This window comes from Schistocerca cancellata, chromosome 9 (assembly GCF_023864275.1).
Source record: "Schistocerca cancellata isolate TAMUIC-IGC-003103 chromosome 9, iqSchCanc2.1, whole genome shotgun sequence".
Lineage (NCBI taxonomy): Eukaryota > Metazoa > Arthropoda > Insecta > Orthoptera > Acrididae > Schistocerca > Schistocerca cancellata.
Window position 1 is genome coordinate 500,506,032 of NC_064634.1, and position 21,218 is coordinate 500,527,249.

At 44.3% G+C, this 21,218-nt stretch overlaps 1 protein-coding gene across 1 annotated transcript in view; it reads right to left on the reverse strand.

Annotated features, from left to right (window-relative positions):
* LOC126101522 (GAS2-like protein pickled eggs) overlaps positions 1 to 15,780 on the reverse strand; it is a 274,515-nt gene extending 258,735 nt beyond the window's left edge. The window contains exon 1 of the mRNA XM_049912164.1: positions 15,760 to 15,780. The gene's annotated coding sequence lies outside the window, so the exon portion shown is untranslated. The remainder of the gene's footprint in view (positions 1 to 15,759) is intronic.
* Between the last annotated feature and the right edge of the window lie 5,438 nt (positions 15,781 to 21,218).

Sequence of the window (21,218 nt, forward strand, 5' to 3'; positions counted from 1 at the left end):
TTGTTCGCACATTGTCGTTTTAAAAAGCCGCCTCCAATGACTTAGCAACGACGGTACGTTAAACAGTAATCTCGTTTCTCACATATAGCATACTGCGATACGCTTGTGCATAGTCGTGAGGATAGTGTTCACTGTACTGGTAATGTGAGAGAACGTTTACTTGCAACAGAGTGACATAACGTTACTTACTGTTTAGTGATTAAAAAGTGAGAGTTACCGTGAGAATGGTGGAAGCTACCGTTTGGCTTCGTAGCGATCGTATGAGTCAGAAATTTAACTTGAACTGGCAAGAGAGATTGGTTTCCTGTTGAGCAGAATGAGTAGTCCAAGAATGTAAAAGGAAGTAATTCCTTCGTCTTCTGTGAAATGATCTGTTCTGTGAAATAAGTGACGCAACGCAGGGGACCGCAGTGCGAGCCGGCCTACTTCGAAAGTGGCCGATCGATAATTGGAGCAGGCTGTCGACACACATTACGATAAGTGATGCTGGCGGCAGCGGTAGTGCGAAAGCATCACAATGAGCCGCGAAGGGGAAGGAAAGATCCCCCTTTGGCTTCCCAGAGCTACGTCTGTATATTGTATACTTACATAGTAGAAAACTGCGGCGTTTACTGAACAAAGTTATTGTTTCCTGGCGACACGCGCGCCCCTGTGTATGTGTATGTGTATGTGTGTGTGTGTGTGTGTGTGTGTGTGTGTGTGTGTGTGTGTGTGTGAAGAGAAAGAAGGAGCAACATATAGAAACAGGCAGACTTGTGTAGACAGGTGCGTACTACCGAGACTTTGTACCAGCTGGACAGTTCGTTGGCATGCTGTTAGAAGAGTGACTTTCAGAAGACACGTGTTTCGGTGATACACAAGGAGCAACACTCATTGCCGTGAAACTCATCACGTGTCCCACGTAAACGCAGAGGAGCAAGTGTAAACAAGAATGTTATCTTAGGGTTTAACGTCACGTCGACGACGAGATCATTAGAGACTGAGCACAAGTTCGAATTAGGGAAGGACGGGGAAATAATTCGGCTGCGTCTTTTTCAAAGGAACCGTCCAGGCGTTTGTCTGGAGAGATTTTTAACAACCTCGTTCGGTCTCTGTTTTTGTCATCTGGTATTAATATGTTACAGAGACCCATAGGAAAGTGCAAAAAGAAAGTACGTCACGACTAGACGCTCGCATTCTGTGATCGGTAGTGAAATATAGCGTGAAACATTCTGAATATACTTCTGATGCGTAATCCGCCGACAGTCAGTAACATAATTGATTTCCAGATTAAAACTGTTGCTTGTAGAATGAAATTCAGTATGTCGAGTGATCAAGCTGTGACATTAAAGACCATATTCTCACGAAACGATGCCATTTTTCGGCTGATATCGCTATACAGTACTTCAGATGGGAGCGACACCGTGTTGCAGCCTGTACTCGATGTTATTAAGTTTGCACATTGAGCAAGCAGTAAAGGAAACCTAGAGGGAATCTGTAAAACGAATTAAACTTAAAGCATAACAAATACGAACTTTAACGTCTATCGATGACACGGTTATTTTGTCAGATATGGTAAAGGAATGGAGAAGACGTAATAAGATGAGTATTAAAAATGTAGAACGGGAATACGTGTCGAATACGTTGTGATAACTTTCGTAAAGTCGCATCGTATTTCTGATCCTCACTGAACTGTAGGTTCTCCCTGTAACTTGGAGAGTGGTCGATGCCCATTGAACAGGAAATATAAGTTATCCCAAGTCCAGTAGAACCACGTGCATTAAAACACTGCCGACATTCCGGCTTCTCTTACACTTACTGTCACGTCAAACTCCATCGCCTCCAACTGAACTCATTTTTCTGTGTAGGAATGTTCTGTGTCTGACTGACGTTCAACAGTACGTGTTTTTCAGTGCGCTCCTGAGGACTACACTTGCATAAACGTCTGTAGCCTCATCGTTCCTGTTATTCTAATGAAGGAGATTCCTTTCTCTGATGAGTAAAGTAATGAGATACTACAAAAAACACTAAAATTCTCGAGGCTATTATGATGTGGTCGTCTGGGACACCAGAACAAGAGTTTAGTTATTTCTGACAGTCAGGAACAGCACTATTCTATTTACGTCCAGTGAAGAGAATGTTTCCTATCTTTAGCAAGTTACACTATAAGGCCAAGTGTCTGAAGATTTTTGGACGTCACACGTCCACGGAGTACTATTCAATTCTCACATCCTGGACGCGATTTCAGTGCAGACGGCATACTGAGAAGATGCTACACCACAGAACGGTTGAACCGTTTTTGTAACGATGCCTAGCAAAAATGAAATCGGAGCAGTAAATTTCTTCCTCGCGAAAATCGTGCTTTGCATAATTCGCTCCGCTGCCGCGCTCTAAATTCTTTCCACGTTCTCGGCAGCACGAGTGGAACGCAGAGCGTTCGGCCTGACTGTGTAAATTATTGTAGGAGAGTCCGTGCTAAGAATGCCAATGTCTCAGCCGTATATACAAGGATGGAGGAGGGGGAAGGGTGGGCGACTCGTGGCGCGTTGCCACTGCCGTGAGAGACTCGAAGAATCTCAAAACTGATGGCGCGAAAAAATCCGCTGGTAATGAAGCAGCTATGTTCAGCAGATGTAATAGCCAAATGTCCAAATTTCTTACCACATTTTAAAAAGGAGAAGTAACTAATGGTTGCAACCAACTAATTGTATAGTAAGCGACAGGGCGAGAGAAATAGTCAAAGAGGCAATGTAGAAGGAAAAGGAGTAAAGCAGTACGGTTAACGTCCAATCCAGTGAGCTGAGGAAAGGTGAGGAAGGAAATTGTCCGCGACATTTGAAAGCAACCATTCCGGCAATCGCCTTAAATGATTCAGGAAATCACGCAAAACCTAAATCTGGATTTGAACCGCCTACTTCCCGAATGTCAGTCCTGTGCCATACCACAGTGCCAGATCGTTGAGTCAGAAGGATGAGAGAATGAGGGACAGGGAGACAGAGAGAGACATAGTGCGTTAGAGAAGAAGAGAGAGAAATGCGAAGAGGGAGTAGGAGGGGAAGAGGGGGATGGAGAGGGGGAGAAACAGAGACGAAGAGGGATGGGACGGCGATGCAGAGAGGGAAGGGTAGGAGGGAACATTGGGGGAGAGAGAAATAAACGTAACAAGGAGGGAATGAGGGAGGGAGGGAGGGAGGGAGGGAGGGAGAGAGAGAGAGAGAGAGAGAGAGAGAGAGTGACAGGTGGGGGGAAGGAGTCTCTCACACACACATACACACACACACACACACACACACACACACACACACACACACTTAAAAAGAGGGAGACAGACAGCAAAGTTAAAGAGAGAGGATCCCACAGAGAATGAGGCAAACAAAACGCACAGACAGACAGACAGGAAAATAGCGACGAGGGAGACGCTGGACAGAAATAGACAGACGGGAACAGAGAGAGGGAAAGAGGAAATATACAGACGAAGACAGAAGAGATAAACAGGGAGCGAGAGAAACGAAGACATGGATGTAAATGTGCAGCGATAGAGGTGGGGCAGAGGGAGCGGCTACCAGTCTGGTGATGGGCAGTGTTTCCTTGCGACCTCTTCTCCACTGCTGTCCGAATCCTAGCCATTGAAACTGTTTTCGCCACTGTGATTTGAAATAGATACATACTGGCGAGTGCCGAACCAATAGAGTGCTAACTTGTCCTCCATTATTGACGCATGCCACGAACTATAATTGAAACTTGTTGGGTGTTGAACTAACTCCGTAAGGAGTTCATTGGCTGACGACGGAATGATCACGGTGACGTGATGCTTAATATACAGCCACAGTTACGTGCTGAGAACTATAGTCAGTAGTGCCAGGTGGTGGTAAAGGTTGGAAATTGTTTGCAAGTGGACCGGTGACAGTAAGACAAAGGTACTGCCGGGCGCATTTCATCCCTGAGGCTAATCCCGCTGTAGGCTCTGTAATGTGGGGAGCTTCGAATAAGCCTCGATAGTGGATCCTACCGGGCGACTCTGAATGCCGGGGACACATCAACATTTCGGTGCGAAAATAACACGTTTTCTTTATCATATATCAATTGTTAGAGTCCACTTTTGGTTTAATAACTCTAGGGTGAGCCTAAGAGTCATTACAGCTTTGCTCCTACAGAGCCACTGTATAGTGACAGAAACAAGTAACAATAATTATACTCGTTACAATGTACAAACAGCCGCCACAATATTTTCCGAAGGATGGTTTCCCGCCAGGAAAGGCTTCAGGAGGCTGGCCTTATCGTCACGCTTAATAGACCAATGTTCAGCCAACTGGAGGGGCGACACCATCGAGCTTGACTGATTTATTATACGTTCCCCTCCGACAATAGCCCTAGCCATTAACAAAGTTGCAATGGCACGTTTTATGTGATTCCGATAACAGATTAGCGTACGTGTCGCAAAGAGCGACAGCGAAATGTGCGGAGGCAACAAAAGGTACCGATATTTGGCATCACATGAACACACACACGCACACGTATAATAGTCGTCATAAAGAGGATGCGACTTTCTTTTGGAGTGTAACGAGGTACGTTTTAACAGCACTCAGAAACTCTTGAAGTGAAGAGTGCAGCGAGATAACGCTGATTAGTGTTCCGGTGAAATGTTCCGTATGATTAGCCTGGATATGGTAAACGCGAAGGGCTGGCGTCCTCTTTATACGATATTTATGTGGCAACAGAGATGAAACCCTTCTGTGTTAGCATCCTTCCGTACTGACATTTAGCATAACGGAAACCAACTAAAACAGAACTCGTAATTTTTTTGAAAAAAGAAGAAAAAAGAAAAAGGGTCAAACGTTACGTGGATTAATGTTCTAAAAGTAATAAGTAAAACAGGTTAGAGAAACATTTGACACGGCTTGAATGATGCTCGGAATCCTGAGACGCTCATTCGTTAATGAAATACAGAGACCGCTGAGTGAAATTTCACCAGTCAAATATCTTCTTGTCATCAGTCTACTGACTGGTTTGATGCGGCCCGCCATGAATTCCTTTCCTGTGCTAACCTCTTCATCTCAGAGTAGCACTTGCAACCTACGTCCTCAATTATTTGCTTGACGTATTCCAATCTCTGTCTTCCTCTACAGTTTTTGCCCTCTACCGCTCCCTCTAGTACCATGGAAGTCATTCCCTCATGTCTTAGCAGATGTCCTATCATTCTGTCCCTTCTCCTTATCAGTGTTTTCCACATATTCCTTTCCTCTCCGATTCTGCTTAGAACCTCCTCATTCTTTACCTTATCAGTCCACCTAATTTTCAACATTCGTCTGTAGCACCACATCTCAAATGCTTCGATTCTCTTCTGTTCCGGTTTTCCCACAGTCCATGTTTCACTACCATACAATGCTGTACTCCAGACGTACATCCTCAGAAATTTCTTCCTCAAATTAAGGCCGCTATTTGATATTAGTAGACTTCTCTTGGCCAGAAATGCCTTTTTTGCCATAGCGAGTCTGCTTTTGATGTCCTCCTTGCTCCGTCCGTCATTGGTTATTTTACTGCTTAGGTAGCAGAATTAATTAACTTCATTGACTTCGTGACCATCAATCCTGATGTTAAGTTTCTCGCTGTTCTCATTTCTACTACTTCTCATTACCTTCGTCTTTCTCCGATTTACTCTCAAACCATACTGTGTACTCATTAGACTGTTCATTCCGTTCAGCAGATCATTTAATTCTTCTTAACTTTCACTCAGGATAGCAATGTCATCAGCGAATCGTATCTTTGATATCCTTTCACCTTGTATTTTAATTCCACTCCTGAACCTTTCTTTTATTTCCATCATTGCTTCCTCGATGTACAGATTGAAGAGTAGGGGCGAAAGGCTACAGCCTTGTCTTACACCCTTCTTAATACGAGCACTTCGTTCTTGATCGTCCACTCTTATTATTCCCTCTTGTTTGTTGTACATATTGTATATGATCCGTCTCTCCCTATAGCTTACCCCTACTTTTTTCAGAATCTCGAACAGCTTGCACCATTTTATATTGTCGAACGCTTTTTCCAGGTCGACAAATCCTATGAAAGTATCTTGATTTTTCTTTAGCCTTGCTTCCATTATTAGCCGTAACGTCGGAATTGCCTCTCTCGTCCCTTTACTTTTCCTAAAGCCAAACTGATCGTCACCTAGCGCATTCTAAATTTTATTTTCCATTCTTCTGTATATTATTCTTGTAAGCAGCTTCGATGCATGAGCTGTTAAGCTGATTGTGCGATAATTCTCGCACTTGTCAGCTCTTGCCGTCTTCGGAATTGTGTGGATGATGCTTTTCCGAAAGTCAGATGGTATATCGCCAGACTCATATATTCTACACACCAACGTGAATAGTCGTTTTGTTGCCACTTCCCCCACTCTTTTAAATTCTAAGGTTTTTAGTTAAACATCGAACTTCAAATTCTCAATCGGCTCCTCGTTTGCTGTATTTGACTTTGTATATCATTCAGAGGCGCGCCAAATGTTTCTGTAAGGTATTTTATTTCTCACGTTTTTGGACAAATCTACAAAACCTTTCACCTTTTTAAAAGTTTTGTTCAGAAAACGAAATATAATACATTTAAATGTCATTTAAATATCAAATTGATATTTTTGACACTTCATTTACATACTGAGCTGCCAACAAGTTGTTCATAAAATATTTCGATATTCCATCAAATCACTAATAAAGATACTGTTAATTGTCCCGATTACTTTCAAGCAATTACACCTTTTTTTTTGCAAAATTACACCTACCCATGTACAATTTTGTGCCCCATTTGAACATTTGATCGAAAGGAGAAAATACGAATAAGATAATGACGTCTCTTTGACATCTAGTCGCTGTACTACCTATGACAGGACAACGATAGGAGAAATCCGTCGTGGCTTTATCGAAGGAAGCATCTTAGGTTTCACTAGTATCAATTTGGGGACTCCATGGCATCCTAAATGTAGGTCGTGGAACTCAGATGTAGCAGCCCCTTCCCCGTTACGACGAGTACAGGAAATATCATCATGGATCCAATCGCCTATTACTCCGTTTCGCCCGCTATGTCTTTTTTTGTTTTCAGAAGTCCGGTTCACCACTCACGTAAATAACGAAAAGTGTTCAAATGTGTTCAAATCGTATGGGACTTAACTGCTAAGATCATCAGTCCCTAAGCTTACACACTACTTAACCTAAATTGTCGTATGGACAAACACACACACCCATGCCCGAGGGAGGACTCGAACCTCCGCCGGGACCAGCCGCACAGTCCATGACTGCAGCGCCTTAGACCGCTCGGCTGATCCCGAGCGGCTGTAAATAACGCAAATGCGTTGCGCACATACTCAACGCATGTTCACTACCTCGAGCGTGTAAATGGAATTGTTAATTTCTTTCACCCAGGAATTTATGTCATGCCTTACACGAGGGCGGAAAAATTTTCATTACGGACCGTAATTAAAAAACTCCTTTGTTTCGCTGGGTGTAGAAACTGAGCTGTATTACGCGATTATGAGGGCCCCCGCAGCGGCAGTATGGCGTTCATCCCTCTTTTCGCGAAAATACTGGGCAAAGTTTCTGTAACTGCGCGCCCAGAGGATAAGTCCGCAAAATTAAACCCGCCTCGCTGAACGGCGTGGCCGCGCCGCCGCCGCCACACGACACGCTCTCCTCTGGTTTTGTTGTTTGCTGCAGTCGAGCCGAGGAGCGAGCTCTGTCACATCTGTCGCCAGTGAATTTGATTACACTGTGTCTCATTCGTTCCGTTCTGTATGAAACGCCTCTCGTACTCTCCAAAACCTGTCATTTCAGCAATTAGTACGTACAGTGTGGTACTAAGTTCGTTAAAAACATTTTCACAATTGTTTGCTACAAATGACTGATAAACTGGAAATACTTATGCAGTTGAGTTTTTAGCTAGCCAGATCTGCATCCCCAACAGTTGTTGGAAACCAAAGCGACGTCGATCTGCCACTTGGAAGCAATGAAAATGAGTGAAAGGCTGTGAAAGGTATTTCAGCGGTATTACCAGAGGGTCCCGCTAACTCAACAGTTTGAGAAAAGGAATTCATAATTTCGAAGAAAAGGTTATAGCTTCGAAAAAGAAGCTAGTGGGTGACGTTCGAAATGTACTTCCTTATGAGAATACTGATCCTGTTCGGGTTCCCATGATCCCCGCTATCGTCGGGACAAACCGCGTCCCTGTGGTACTGCATGAAACCGTATAAACAAAACTGGGTACAAGTAGTAAATGCTGAAGACTCGTGTTGCGTAAGAAGCTATGCGAACGCATCAAGTTAACTAGGATGTTTAAGAATCCCGCGGATGCCAGATGAATGCTATTTGCGTTTTACAAAATTCGATATTTCTGTCGTCACCACGGAGTGGTCTGTTACGGCAGAACTGAAACATAGGTTCTGTGTGTAAACCGCCACTTCAGTTCTACAGTAGCGGCTCATTTTGTGATGACGAAAGATCCGAATAAGGTCGCATAGGCCGAAGTCGATCACACGGTAATTGCCGTGCAACCGAGATGTCACGGAAACTGTTGTTAACCGACGATGGTTGCTGATTTTCATGCATATCCTCTGATAAATTTATCACTAATTTAAGGTATTATATCCCGAAATGTATGAAATATAAACCGTAAAGGAATTTGGATACGAAAGATGGAATTTCAGTATGTAAAAGAATTTCACTTCATAACCACACGAGCAAGTTAGACGCGTTTTCTTCCTATCAAGTCGCAGGAAATTCGTTGTGGTTAGTGAATCAATTGAACGACTTTCATGGACGAGTTAGTTTTTGAGTTAGGACAACAAAGAAAACTTGTTTTCAAAATTAATTCGCTGACTGTCAATTCCTTGACATCAGCTGTATTAGATATAGATCTACTACCCCACAGTGACACATGAAAATTTGTCCTGGATTGGGACTCGAGCAAGGATTACCCGCTTATCGCAAGCGATCGCCTTAACCACTTCGGTTATCCGTGCACGCTTCCTTATGTTACACTGTCTACATCCTTATATTGTAGACCTATGAATTCGTCACCTAAAGTAGTCAATATTACTAGGAAGTATTACAAGTTCAGGCGGCCTCACGACGATAACAACATTGGTTTGGACTTCCCATTGTCTCATTTTCCCTGTTACGAGATTTCAAGTAACGTTGCGCGGTTCAAGTGATTAATCCAGTGGACTACGATATAAGGACGTAGACAGAGTGGCATACAGAAGTTTGGGTCGGTGTGAGAAGCTTGCCCAGTTAGCCGACGTGGTTAAGCCAAGTGCTGACGGTAAATGCGTAAACTGGGTTCGAGGCCCGGCACAAATCTTCCTATGTCACTGTTGTATAGTAGATCTATATCTTATGCAGCTGGTGTCAAGGAATTCGCATTCAGCGAATCATTTCACACAGCTGTGGATCGTTAACAGTGTCTGTTCTTTCACACATGCCTGCAAGAAAAAAAATTGATAAAATTTCCATAATTTCAAAAGGTGTCGATGCTAGACCCCCGTTGCAGTGTCACATCATATGCAGCAACTCTTTATTCCATAAACGCTTTATTTACTGCCCCACTGCATTTTTTTAAATTCTAAAATCTTGCATTCGTGCTTGTAATGCGTTCTGGCAACTGCAGGGCGTTGCCATTCGCTTATTGACAGATTATTCAGTCGTTGACTTCTTGTACCTCAACTGCACCAAGTACTTTCCACGGGGTCCTTGGTTCGATTCCCGGCCGGGTTGCGGATTTTCTCTGCCCGGGGACAGAGCTTTTGTATTATCCTCATCATTTCATCGTCATCATTATCGCCACTCGTGACATTGGCTAGATCATATTGTGTAAAAAGCTGAACTGCGCAAAAATTGAGACTCTGTGCTGGCGCTGATGACCGCGCAGTTGAGCGCACACAAACCAAACCTCATTACCATAACCAGGCACTTTTAAATCTCTCTTTGATAATGAAGTTAGCGACTGCTGACATGACGACGTCTTCACAGACAGATGGTGTTAAGAATTTTCCATTGCCTGCCATCGACATGCTCGTAAACGACAGCGAAAGGTATTACAGAGTTCACAAAGATAGTGGTGAGGAAATGTCAGGTCTAGAGCTGGTTAAAACTCGCAAAAACTTTTAAACACGTCTTAATATGTTATTTTCCACACACTTGCATGATCAAAGATACTGTGCATTTTGTAATACCTCTGATGTTCAATATATAATTCACCTGCAAACTGTCGTACTTGTGGAGTTAAGTCAGTTTTATCTGATAGTGGCTCAATGAGCTGAATCCAGATCTGTAACTAAATAAATTAATGCACAGAAATGAGTCATAGAAACACTTCACCACCTTCTTTGTGCATTAAACATGCTGGTAGACAGTGAAACCAGTTTTTAAAAAAATTCAACATTTCTGCTTGATAAATCGTATTCCAGTGACGAATTTGTGAACAGATAATATATACGTGTGGTTGAGTTACATTTATTAAATTTTATTGTTGATTAACAAAAAGGAAAAACCCAATTTCGCAAATGACCAGCATACAGCCATATTTGCACTGAGAAGATATATAGCGGAAACTTTCCACCTCATAGTGAGTTGTCGCAAATGCTGTCTACGGGACATGACAACAACTAACTAACTGACTCATTGAAATTTCAAATTTTTAACTCTTATGGGAAATAAGGTCCTCTCGTTCCGTTTTCCAGTAACCGCTCCTTCTTCGGTGATTATTTTAAAGTGGGATACTAATAATAATGTTTGACCAACGAGATTGCTCCCAGGAAAAGTATGTTGTAAGAAACTTCAAGAGCGCCGCATCGAACTCTTCTCTGAAACTGATAACACACGCGCCGAATGACGCTCATTCAGTGAACGACGTTTCATCATTAACCGAGATCTGAGAAGGGAAGGACGCTTTGCAGGGGTAAGTAATCAAGCAGCTCGCTGTCAGTGCCGCGGGTGGGTGATAAGGACATGTAAACAACAGCTACTGGATTTTATATTTTGGTGACTAGGAACAAATGTAACAATACTTAAACGTTTCCTTCCAGTGGACCCATCGGCCTTAGGACAGGACAACAAGGAAAAGTATGTTGTAAAAAGCTTCAAGAGCGCCAGGACGTTCTTTTTCCCCTTACTGTTGGCGTCGTCAAACGGGCCACCCGGAATGTCTGGCAACGGTTTTCACGTATACGCAACAGTAGTATACCAGGACGCCGAGTGGCGTTCAGGACTCTGATTGGTGGAACTAAGCTCCAATTAAGAAGCAATTTTAAGTAGATTATAGTACAGTGACGCATGACAGCAGGAGCCTTAAAGATACCAAAAGAAAAATCGGAATGGCCAAATAAGTCTTCAGACGTGCAAGTAACGGACAGCCTCTCAAGTGCAAAAACAAGGAAAAAAATTGTCATTACTTGAAGAGTTTAAAGCTATGGTCGTGAATCGTCTACTCTTAGGAGACAGTAAAGCAACAGTTTAAAAGCAGTAGAGACAAATCGAAAGCAAAACAAATGACGCAGTACTAAAGGTAATCAAAGAAAAACAAGGATATTGCCTCACACCATACAAAAAAGGAAAACCGAAATAATACGCTATCGGAGTCGGTACAGCGACTACTTACAGAACTTAAAGTCGTCGAAGAAAAAATACTGTGAAGAAAACTTGAGAACCAGCATTGAACACCTATAGCGCATCGCCAGTTGAGCGGAGTGAAAAGTAGAGAACCAGAACCACGTGGTACATCTGGGTGGCAGGAAACAGACAAGGACGGCTGCGTCGACAACGTGGGCGATGACGCCACTCTTTACATACAGTATGTGCGTTCTTATTACACTCAGTATCTTCCGTAACACGTCTCACTTGTTCTAACTTGTGTCAATCCTTATAGTAGTTTAATTATTCGTGAGGATAACGTCAAACACAGCCTATCTGCCGAATAAAAGAAAGGTTTATTCAAACTCCTTGACCTACGTTTCGAAGTCTTAAAAAAGTCTTCTTCAAGAGGATCAACGCTTAACTGGTTACACAATATTGTGCAGGTAAGTTCAAATTTTGGCCATAAGGTACCAACGAAAGATATTATACCGTTTTAACGTGCTTTCGTCTCTGATGACTACGTACTCGACGGGACATTAAACCCCAACATTCCTTTATTCTTAGCTTCATACTTAATCTACCAACTTGGCATTAATATTCTTTTGCAGCGCAACATTCCAAATACTCCCAGTCTTCTTTTCCGGATTTCTCACGACCCACATTCAGTTTCATACAATACTGTGGCGGTAGTACACTTTAAAGAACTTTTTGTTTAATTCCGAGTCTCTGCCAGAGACTGGTAGTCGAACTATTTTCACGAACAAAGATTCCTTCCTCCGCGCCAGTATCTTTTCGATTGGTAGTTTATTCGCAATGCGCAATGCGCAACAACACGAAGACGGAAATCGCACATAAGAGACGTGTTTTCCCCTTATCTGCACTCATGAATGACTACCTTCCGTACACTGTTTTCGCTTCAGCGTCTAGTGAGAGTGTTAAATGACAGAACACAGCCAAACCACCTGGGAGAAAAGTTATTTCTGTGACAAGATGATGTACAAGAAACGCCACTTAGACGACAACGCCCTTTTTTTATCAGGATAAGGAAACAGAGACCTCTTCGTTCGTGTATCGTTACTGAAATCACGGCAGTAGCAACAAAATCTCTTCTTACAGTAAGATACGAAAGCTACCATAATTTGCTTCAATTTTCGCTGTTTTACAGCGAAAACTTGAATGAATGATCTTCCATCATCAAACAGAAATCTTTCTTAAAATTTCTCATAGTACTCAAAGCGTATTTGACGAAACGCTTTCAAATCAGTAGCGCACCAACGCCTGCTGCAGAAAACACGTTTGTATGGGACAGGCACCCAGGTTGGCGATAGGTTGAAAATTGCTTGACAAGCATTCGCACACCATACTGAATGGCGAATAATTCACTAACATTGGAGTCATTTAGGACGTGGTTCAGAGAACGTCGATAGGGAAAATAGTAAGCATTAATTATCAATCCATAATATTAGTGGCTTATGTTTGCCATACTATCAGCGGAAAACAGCAACGGCCACATTCCTATGAACAATAAAGCTTCCTGCAGAGAAATACTCGCCACCTTCAATGGCTACACTAGTTTTCACTGAGGCTGCATTTTCAGTAGCTCATGTATAATTCTTGGCTTAAGGCTGTATTAATTTATGCGAGGAGTGAATTTTTGTGTGAGGCTCACAACAGAACTCTCTTAGCTTTAACAATCGGAGGTTTCACGCGCGTATCTGACTGCAATATACTTCACTGTTAATATTTTAATTGCAATCTCAGAACTTCTCGCAGGTGACGCGATTATTTATGAGGAAGCGACAAGCAGGTCTTAATACTGATAGCTGTAAAGCTGTATTTGGTTGGTGCATTCGTTCGTAGCGTTATTCCATAAGTTTAATAAACACGACAGGTACACAAAACAGCGAGTTCAGTCACCAGTAACATATTGACCTTCACTGTTTATAACAGTCTGCCAACGCTGGGGTAACTTTTCGATTCCGCGACTGTAGCAATCAAGTGGTATTGATGCAAAGACCACGTCATGCGACGTTCCTTGAAGGCTGTTCGATAGAGAGCGGAAATGTTGAAAATTTGAGGGCGCGAGATAAGATGAATTAGGTGGGTGGAGAACGACTTTCCGACCCGACTCCTGTACAGCGTTTTCAGTCTAGCAGAATGCGCGCGGGCGTTACCGTGGAGTACTATCAAAATAGTTCAAATGGCTCTAAGCACTATGGAACTTAACATCTGAGGTCATCAGTCCCCTAGACTTAGAACTACTTAAGCCTAACCAACCTAAGGGCATCACACACATCCATGCCCGAGGCAGGCTTCGAACCTGCGACCGTAGCAGCAGCGCGGTTCCGGACTGAAGGGCCTACAACCGCTCGGCCACCCCGGCCGGCGGAGTAACATCACTTCGCGCAGTCTTCGTGGTCGTTGTTGTAGGACTGCGTCTGCAAGAGGTCTCAACTGTTGACAGTAAATACTATCAGTGATGGTTACTCCGCGAGGAAACAATTCATTGTAGACCACACCGTCGCTGTTCCACCAGAAACATGAAATTATGTTTTGTGGAAGCGCGACGATTACTGTACGAGAAGGCTCAACAATTTCTTTCTTTTCCTTATGTTAGCGTAAAGAGACCGTTTCTCGTCACCAGTGACGACAAAAAATGGTTCAAATGGCTCTGAGCACTATGGGACTTAACTTCTGAAGTCATCAGTCCCCTAGAAGTTAGAATTACTAAAACCTAACTAATCTAAGGACATCAGACCCATCCATGACCAAGGCAGGATTCGAACCTGCGACCGTAGCGGTCGCCGGTTCCAGACTGTAGGGCACAGAACCGCTCGGCCACCCCGGCCGGCCCAGTAACGACGCAAGATAGGAGTGGTCGCTGTTGTTAACCAGCCAATTGATGACGTGCAGGCAGATGCGCGCATATGACCACCGGCTTATTTTTGTGATTTTGGCTTGGAGCATGCGGTACTCATACATCCGATTTTTCAACCTTCCCCACTGCAATGTCATACGTTGGTGGAATGATCACAGTTCATCACATTTGCCAGTTCTCGAGTACACCGACGCGGATCATTGTGGGTTAATGCGTTTAAGTGACCTTCATCAAACTTCGAACGCCTTCCTGAACATGGAGAGTCACTAATGTCAAAACGGCCCTCCTTAATAAGAGGAAACCAATTTCTTGCCGTACTCTGCCCAACGGCATTACTCCCATACAAGCAGCACATGTTTCTGGCCGCTTCCACTGCTGTCATTCCTGTAGTGCACTCAAACTGAAGAATATGTTCCAATTTCTCTGCTCGGTGCTCCATTTCCTAGCGTCCACAACTCCACTCCCTGCCTCCAAATGCAAAATGGCAATATGTAGACTCAAATAGCAACACTGAACTACAAATCGAAAATGACAATCTATAAATAAACCCAGAGCAGCCGGAATGCCAATATTCACCAACGTAATACTCCACGTACTGTAAAAATGTAGTACCTTCGGTTACACGATTGATGAGCCACAACTGGAATCAGCCACTGTTCCGCGGTTATGTGAAGTGGAACGATCACGTAGTCTCAGTTGTACCTAAAGGAAGGATGAGACTGCGTTTACTGGTAGTGGACGTGGACACTCCAGACTGTCTGCGGCAGCGCTCGCTTCTGAGACATTCTTATATCGTTTCGTCGAACGGAGCAACACAAACGCTGCAACTGCTCTACATTCAGATATTAAAGACTTACGTATCTCGCGAAAAAATCTACTTACTGTATTTCAAAGATCCGGTGTTCAGGACGAGGTCTAGGACTACTTCCTTAGTCATGTGCGTACGGTCACGCACAAATTCTAAAGCAGGCGTAGGCCACAGCGTTCACAGAAATAATACAGAAGCAATTATTCTTTTCACGCTACATCTGGAAGAAGAAGCTTAATAAATGGTGCAGTAAAACGTACCGTCCGTTACGCACTGTCTAGAAGGAAACTTGCTCATACAACCATGATGGCACAAAAAAGTCTCTGCACCTGATTACTCGCAACGTTCAGCGAACGACGAGCGTTTTCGAGAGCGTGCGACCACTGGTCGCCTCTCAGAACCGCTGAGGGCACTGCACTCGCCACACGAGAAGCTACAGATTCATGAACTCCTGCCAGAACAGTGCTGCGGCGACGCAGACTTACCGGCTGATGTGAGTGAGCGCCGCTTCGCCCGCCACGCCACACGACGCGACGCGACCTACAGCGCTGACAGCACACCACTGTCTGCCCGTCTGTCTAAATACGATTAAGGCTCGGTTGTGTAACGAACGCGGCGATAAATCCCGAATCCGGCGACCGCCGCGCCTCGCTGATAGCGGTCGCCGGCATCAACTGTAGCTGCTACACACTAACATCTCTGGTCACAGTACCTAGCCATCGCTAGTACCACAAGTAGTACCTTAAACTGAAGAGCCAAGGAAACTGGTACACCTGCCTAGTATCGTGTAGGGGCCCCGCGAGCACGCAGAAGTGCCGCAACACGACGTGGCACGAGCTCGACTAATGTCTCAAGTAGTGCTGCAGGAAACTGACCGCACGAATCTTACAGCGCTGTGCATAAATCCGTAAGATTACGACGAGGTGAAAATCTCTTCTGAACAGCATGTTTCAAGCCATCCCAGGTATGCTCAATAACGTTCATGTCTGGGGAGTTTGGTGGACATCGGAAGCGTTTAAATTCCTGGAGCCACTCTGTAGCAATTCTGGAGGTGTGGGGCGTCGCATTGTCCTGCTGGAATTGCCCAAGTCCGTCGGAATGCACATTGCACATGAATGGACGCAGGTGATCAGACAGGATGCTTACGTACGTGTCACGTTCCAGAGTTGTATCTAGACCTATCAGGGGTCCCATATCACTCCAACTGCACACGCCCTATGCCATTACAGAGCGTCTACCAGCTTGAACAGAACTGACATGCAGGGTCCATCGATTCATAAGTTTCTATCCATACCCTTCATGTCCATCTGCTAGATACAATCTGAAACGAGACTCGTCCGACCAGGCAACATGTTTCCAGTCATCAACAGTCCAATATCGGTGTTGACGGACCCAGGCGAGGCGTAAAGCTTAGTGTCGTTCAGTCATAAAGGGTACACGAGTAGGCCTCCGGCTCCGAAGGCCCATATCGGTCATGTTTCGTTGAATGGTTCGCACGCTGACACTTGTTGATGGTTGTCGAAGGTTTGGACTTCTGTTCAAAATGGCTCTGAGCACTATGGGACTTAACATCTATGGTCATCAGTCCCCTAGAACTTAGAACTACTTAAACCTAACTAACCTTAAGGACAGCACACAACACCCAGTCTTCACGTTGGACTTCTGTCACGGTGAACGATTCTCTTCAGTCGTCGTTGGTCCCGTTCTTACAGGATCTTTTTCTGGCCGCAGCCATGTCGGAGGTTTGATGTTTTACCGGAGTCCTGATATTCACGATATACTCGTGAAATGGTCGTATGGAAAAATCCCCACTTCATCGCTCCCTCGGAGATTCTGTGTCCCACCGCACGTGCGCCAACTATAAAACCACGTTCAAACTCAAACTGATGCGCCTTGCCATGGTTCGCGCGGTTCCCCCCGTTGGAGGTTCGAGTCCTCCCTCGGGTATGGGTGTGTGTGCTGTCCTTAGCATAAGTTAGTTCAAGTTCGATTAAGTAGTGTGTAAGCCTACGGACGGATCACCTCAGCAGTTTGAAAGCATAGGAACTTGCCACCGGCACCACCACCACCATCACCATCACTTAAACCTTGATAATGTGCCACGGTGGCAGCAGTAACCGATGTAACAACTGCGCCAGACACTTGTCTTACATAGGCGTTGCCGACCACAGCGCCGTATTCTGCGTGTTTACATATATTTGTATTTGAATATGCATGCCTATACCAGATTCTTTGGCGCTTCAGTGTAATACAGAATGAAAGTTATAAAAAAATTAATAAGTTGTACTAATAACAATAATATAATTAAGCATTTAATAAATCGAGAAAGACATAAATTCTTCTGATCAGCTGATCTAAATTATATTTTTACAGTACTTATTTGCAGTCGTAATCTGCGACATAATTACTGTGCCCCAATTTAATACAATACTTCTATCTGTTGCTCATACTAAGTATTGTGTACCTTGAAACCAGTGACCTGTAGCTAAACTACATGTCGGGCTCAGGTGCCTGAGCGTAACAGCCAAAGCTTCTCGCAGTTCGTTTCTTGCCTCAGTACGACATGGCGGCTACGAAATGTCGCTAGAATTGAAAAGAAAATACTGTCGGTTTCCGCGCCCACACAAGCCTGTTATACCGGTTGTTCCAGATGTCTGGAGAACAACAAAATTAGTTGACACACAGCTAGTGAAAATGGTGAAATGGTGACAGTTGTGCTGTAAAAGATGAATGTTATCCCGACACCAACATATTCATCATAAAATTTATTATCCTGTAGTTCACATATGGTTTATTCATACATTCCGTAGTCGTGCAACTAAATAGTAGAAGTTGATAAATCAGGCCCTACGTTCACCAAACCTTTAAGTAGCTATAGTTCCTAGAATAAAGTGTCGTCAGCAACGCAGAATCCTCTTGGAGAAAGTTTATTTGTTTTATAAGTTAATCGCCTTTTCCTTGCTGTAACATTGATATATAATTTCTAGATCCGTTTCATATTTTATAGTACAGGCATTTTCAGTCTCGAATAGCATCAAGCAGGTTTTTTTCCCCATATGTTACTTCCAGGCTTGAAACTGTTAATCACATACTTTTTACTTAAATGGAATGTTATTTACAGCTATCTTTTAATGGGATTTACAATTTCTGCGTTTTGCCGCAGTGGTGATAGGTTAAGATACGCTCTTCGACATCAATTGATAAGTTCATAACACTTAAATAAAATGAATGGCCGTTTCAGCCCGATGCTCAGTGGATAAGCGTGACAGAGCAGATCCAAAAATTTACGGAGCGATCAACAGTCGCTCTTTGAATTTATTTCAGTCACTTACCGCTTATCCACCGCTGAAAATGTACTGTTAATGTGAAAAATGCCGAGTTTCACCACGCATGGCGATCTACATTAAAGTGCCCGTTCCGCTACAAATAGCTCGATACGTCAGCTCAAAGATGTGAAGAACGTAACGGCACGTTGCCTCGAACACAAACGTGTCTAGTAAAGCAATATGCTGCTCGAAACAACCTTTGCGGCTGACCACAGACTTAGTCACCTTTGAAATGCACCTGTCTGCTGTTTTTGACCATAATACTGTGCGGCAATGTTCCAGGTTACATCGCAAACGTCAGCAACAACAGACGTGTAACATGAGAAGTTCAGGCCCACACATCAGAGTCATCCAAACGATCTGTATCAGTAAACTAAAAAAAAAAAAAAAAAAAATCTAGAAACTGTTGCAGGTTGCCTACACGCCAGGGTAGCCGAGAGCGCCAACGCGCTGCTTCTTGCACTCGGGTAGGCGCGCCGGCCCCGGATCGAATCCACCCGGCGGATTAACGACGAAGGCTGATGTGCCGGCCAGTCTGGATGAGGTTTTTAGGCGGTTTTCCACATCCCGCTAGGTGAATACTGGGCTTGTCACCATGTTCCGCCTCAGTTACACGTTCGCAGACATGACCACTTTCGCACTATTCCATGGATTACACTCGACACAGACAGTTGGGGTACACTAATTCCGCCCCGGGGGGTACGGGGTGGCGGCAGGACGGGCATCCGGCCACCCTTTAAACATCAACATGCCAAATCCGATTAACGATGGCTGACCCTGCGTAACTGCGGGACAAGGCTCAAGCGATAGATAGATAGATAGACTGTTGCAGATAGCCGCTTCAAGGGGCAACAAAAGTTTATCGACCGACTTTATAAAATTACAATGGTGGCATAATTTACTCATGAAAAGGTATTACGTGACGTCGGAGGCTTAACACAATAAGTCAGGTGTTAAAGTTACAAACTGTATATATATCTTGAGGTAGGAAATCTTATGCCGCGCAAATTACGCACACTACATTCGTCCAGTACTTGAGGATGAGAGCGCTATGCGGCTTCTATCAACCTTACACATAATAGCAAATATTTTCGAAAATTTGTCTCGTTGCAACCCTTCACAAAGTACTGAAAGGTAAAAAAGTCTATCGCTTACTGCATTTTCGCTGTTCATGCAATAAAGCTTTATCATCAGGGATGACTTCTTAATTTATTACTTCTTTACTGCTAACATCTTTTGCAGACAATATTCACATATATCACTGAATATACTTGCGAATTTATATCATTGCACGACATATATTTCAGAACATATGATGTAAACATTGCGATGCGTGAAAAATTAGCTCTTCTTAAAAGGAGCGATTCCATTCGTTAAACAATTGTGGAGAGGGGTTACTGGTGCTGTATTAACAGAAATCAACGACATCAATACGGAAAGTATCAGATCTGGAGAAGAAGTTGAGATTTGCAAGGAAGACTGGTAAGTAATGGTATAAAGTTAAGAGAAGAGAAATGTGCAAAAGAAACAAAAATACACAGTGCTGAAGAGCTTTAGGTAGCGTTGATAACAGGACAGAAGTACTGGTACAGCAACAGAACTGGCGGACAAGGCGCCATAGGGAGTAACGGTTGCAGGCGGTATTTGCTCAGTCTGATCGGGAACGCCGCCGGTGCACAAGGTTGCGTTCGCGAGCACGCGGAAGGGCGACCCGGCCCAGGCAGCTGACTGGCAGCCCGCGACCGGCCGCAGAGAACCCTGATCACGGCGGGTGAGCGCCGGCAGAGGGCCCGCCGGCCGGCTCGGTCGCGCCACCGCAGGTCGTGCGCCGCCCCTGTCATTATGGCTGCGCCGTGCCGCACATGCAAATCGCGCGATCCGACAAACTCCGAACGGTCTACCGCCTGGTGCAGAGCAGTATCGCCATGAAAGGCAAACGCGTGCAGTAGCCGGCCACCGCGGCAGCGTAGGTGTGTGTGTGTGTGTGTGTGTGTGTGTGTGTGTGTGTGTCAGGGAGAGGCTGCGGCACAGTCTGACCAGCGTCAGACAGGCCATGGAAGGGTGGTCGCGGTGGGAAGCTGCCCTACGCCGCTGAGATCCGTAAAGGTAAACGACCAAACAGTTTGTCAAACTTAACCATGCTTGCCAAACATCTGACCCTGTACGGTGAAGGTTGATGTGTTTGTCAAACATTTATCGTGTTTGATGCGTTTGCGAGAAATTTTTTATTGACAGGAACTTTGGCAAGATGGCGGACGTTGTTTGAGTCGATGTTTCGCCGCATATGTTTAGTGAAAAGTTGTTTTATTACAATTAAGAAGTTATGAACAGAACCAATAGGCATACAGTGAAACACAAGCCGAGTGGAATAAAAGAAATAGAAGTTATCCAGTTCTTCTACGGACGTGTGGGCTATATGCTCCCACGTTGCGGTGTTTTAATAACGTGTCGTTAAAGGACGAAGTAGAAGAGGATAAATTTTCGCATACTTCTGTCTTCTTCTTCAGTGTGAGGATGAAGTAACGCTGCCGACCGTGGTGGCCGAGCGGTTCTAGGCGCTACAGTCTGGAACCGCGTGACCGCTACGATCGCAAGTTCGAATACTGTCTCGGGCATGG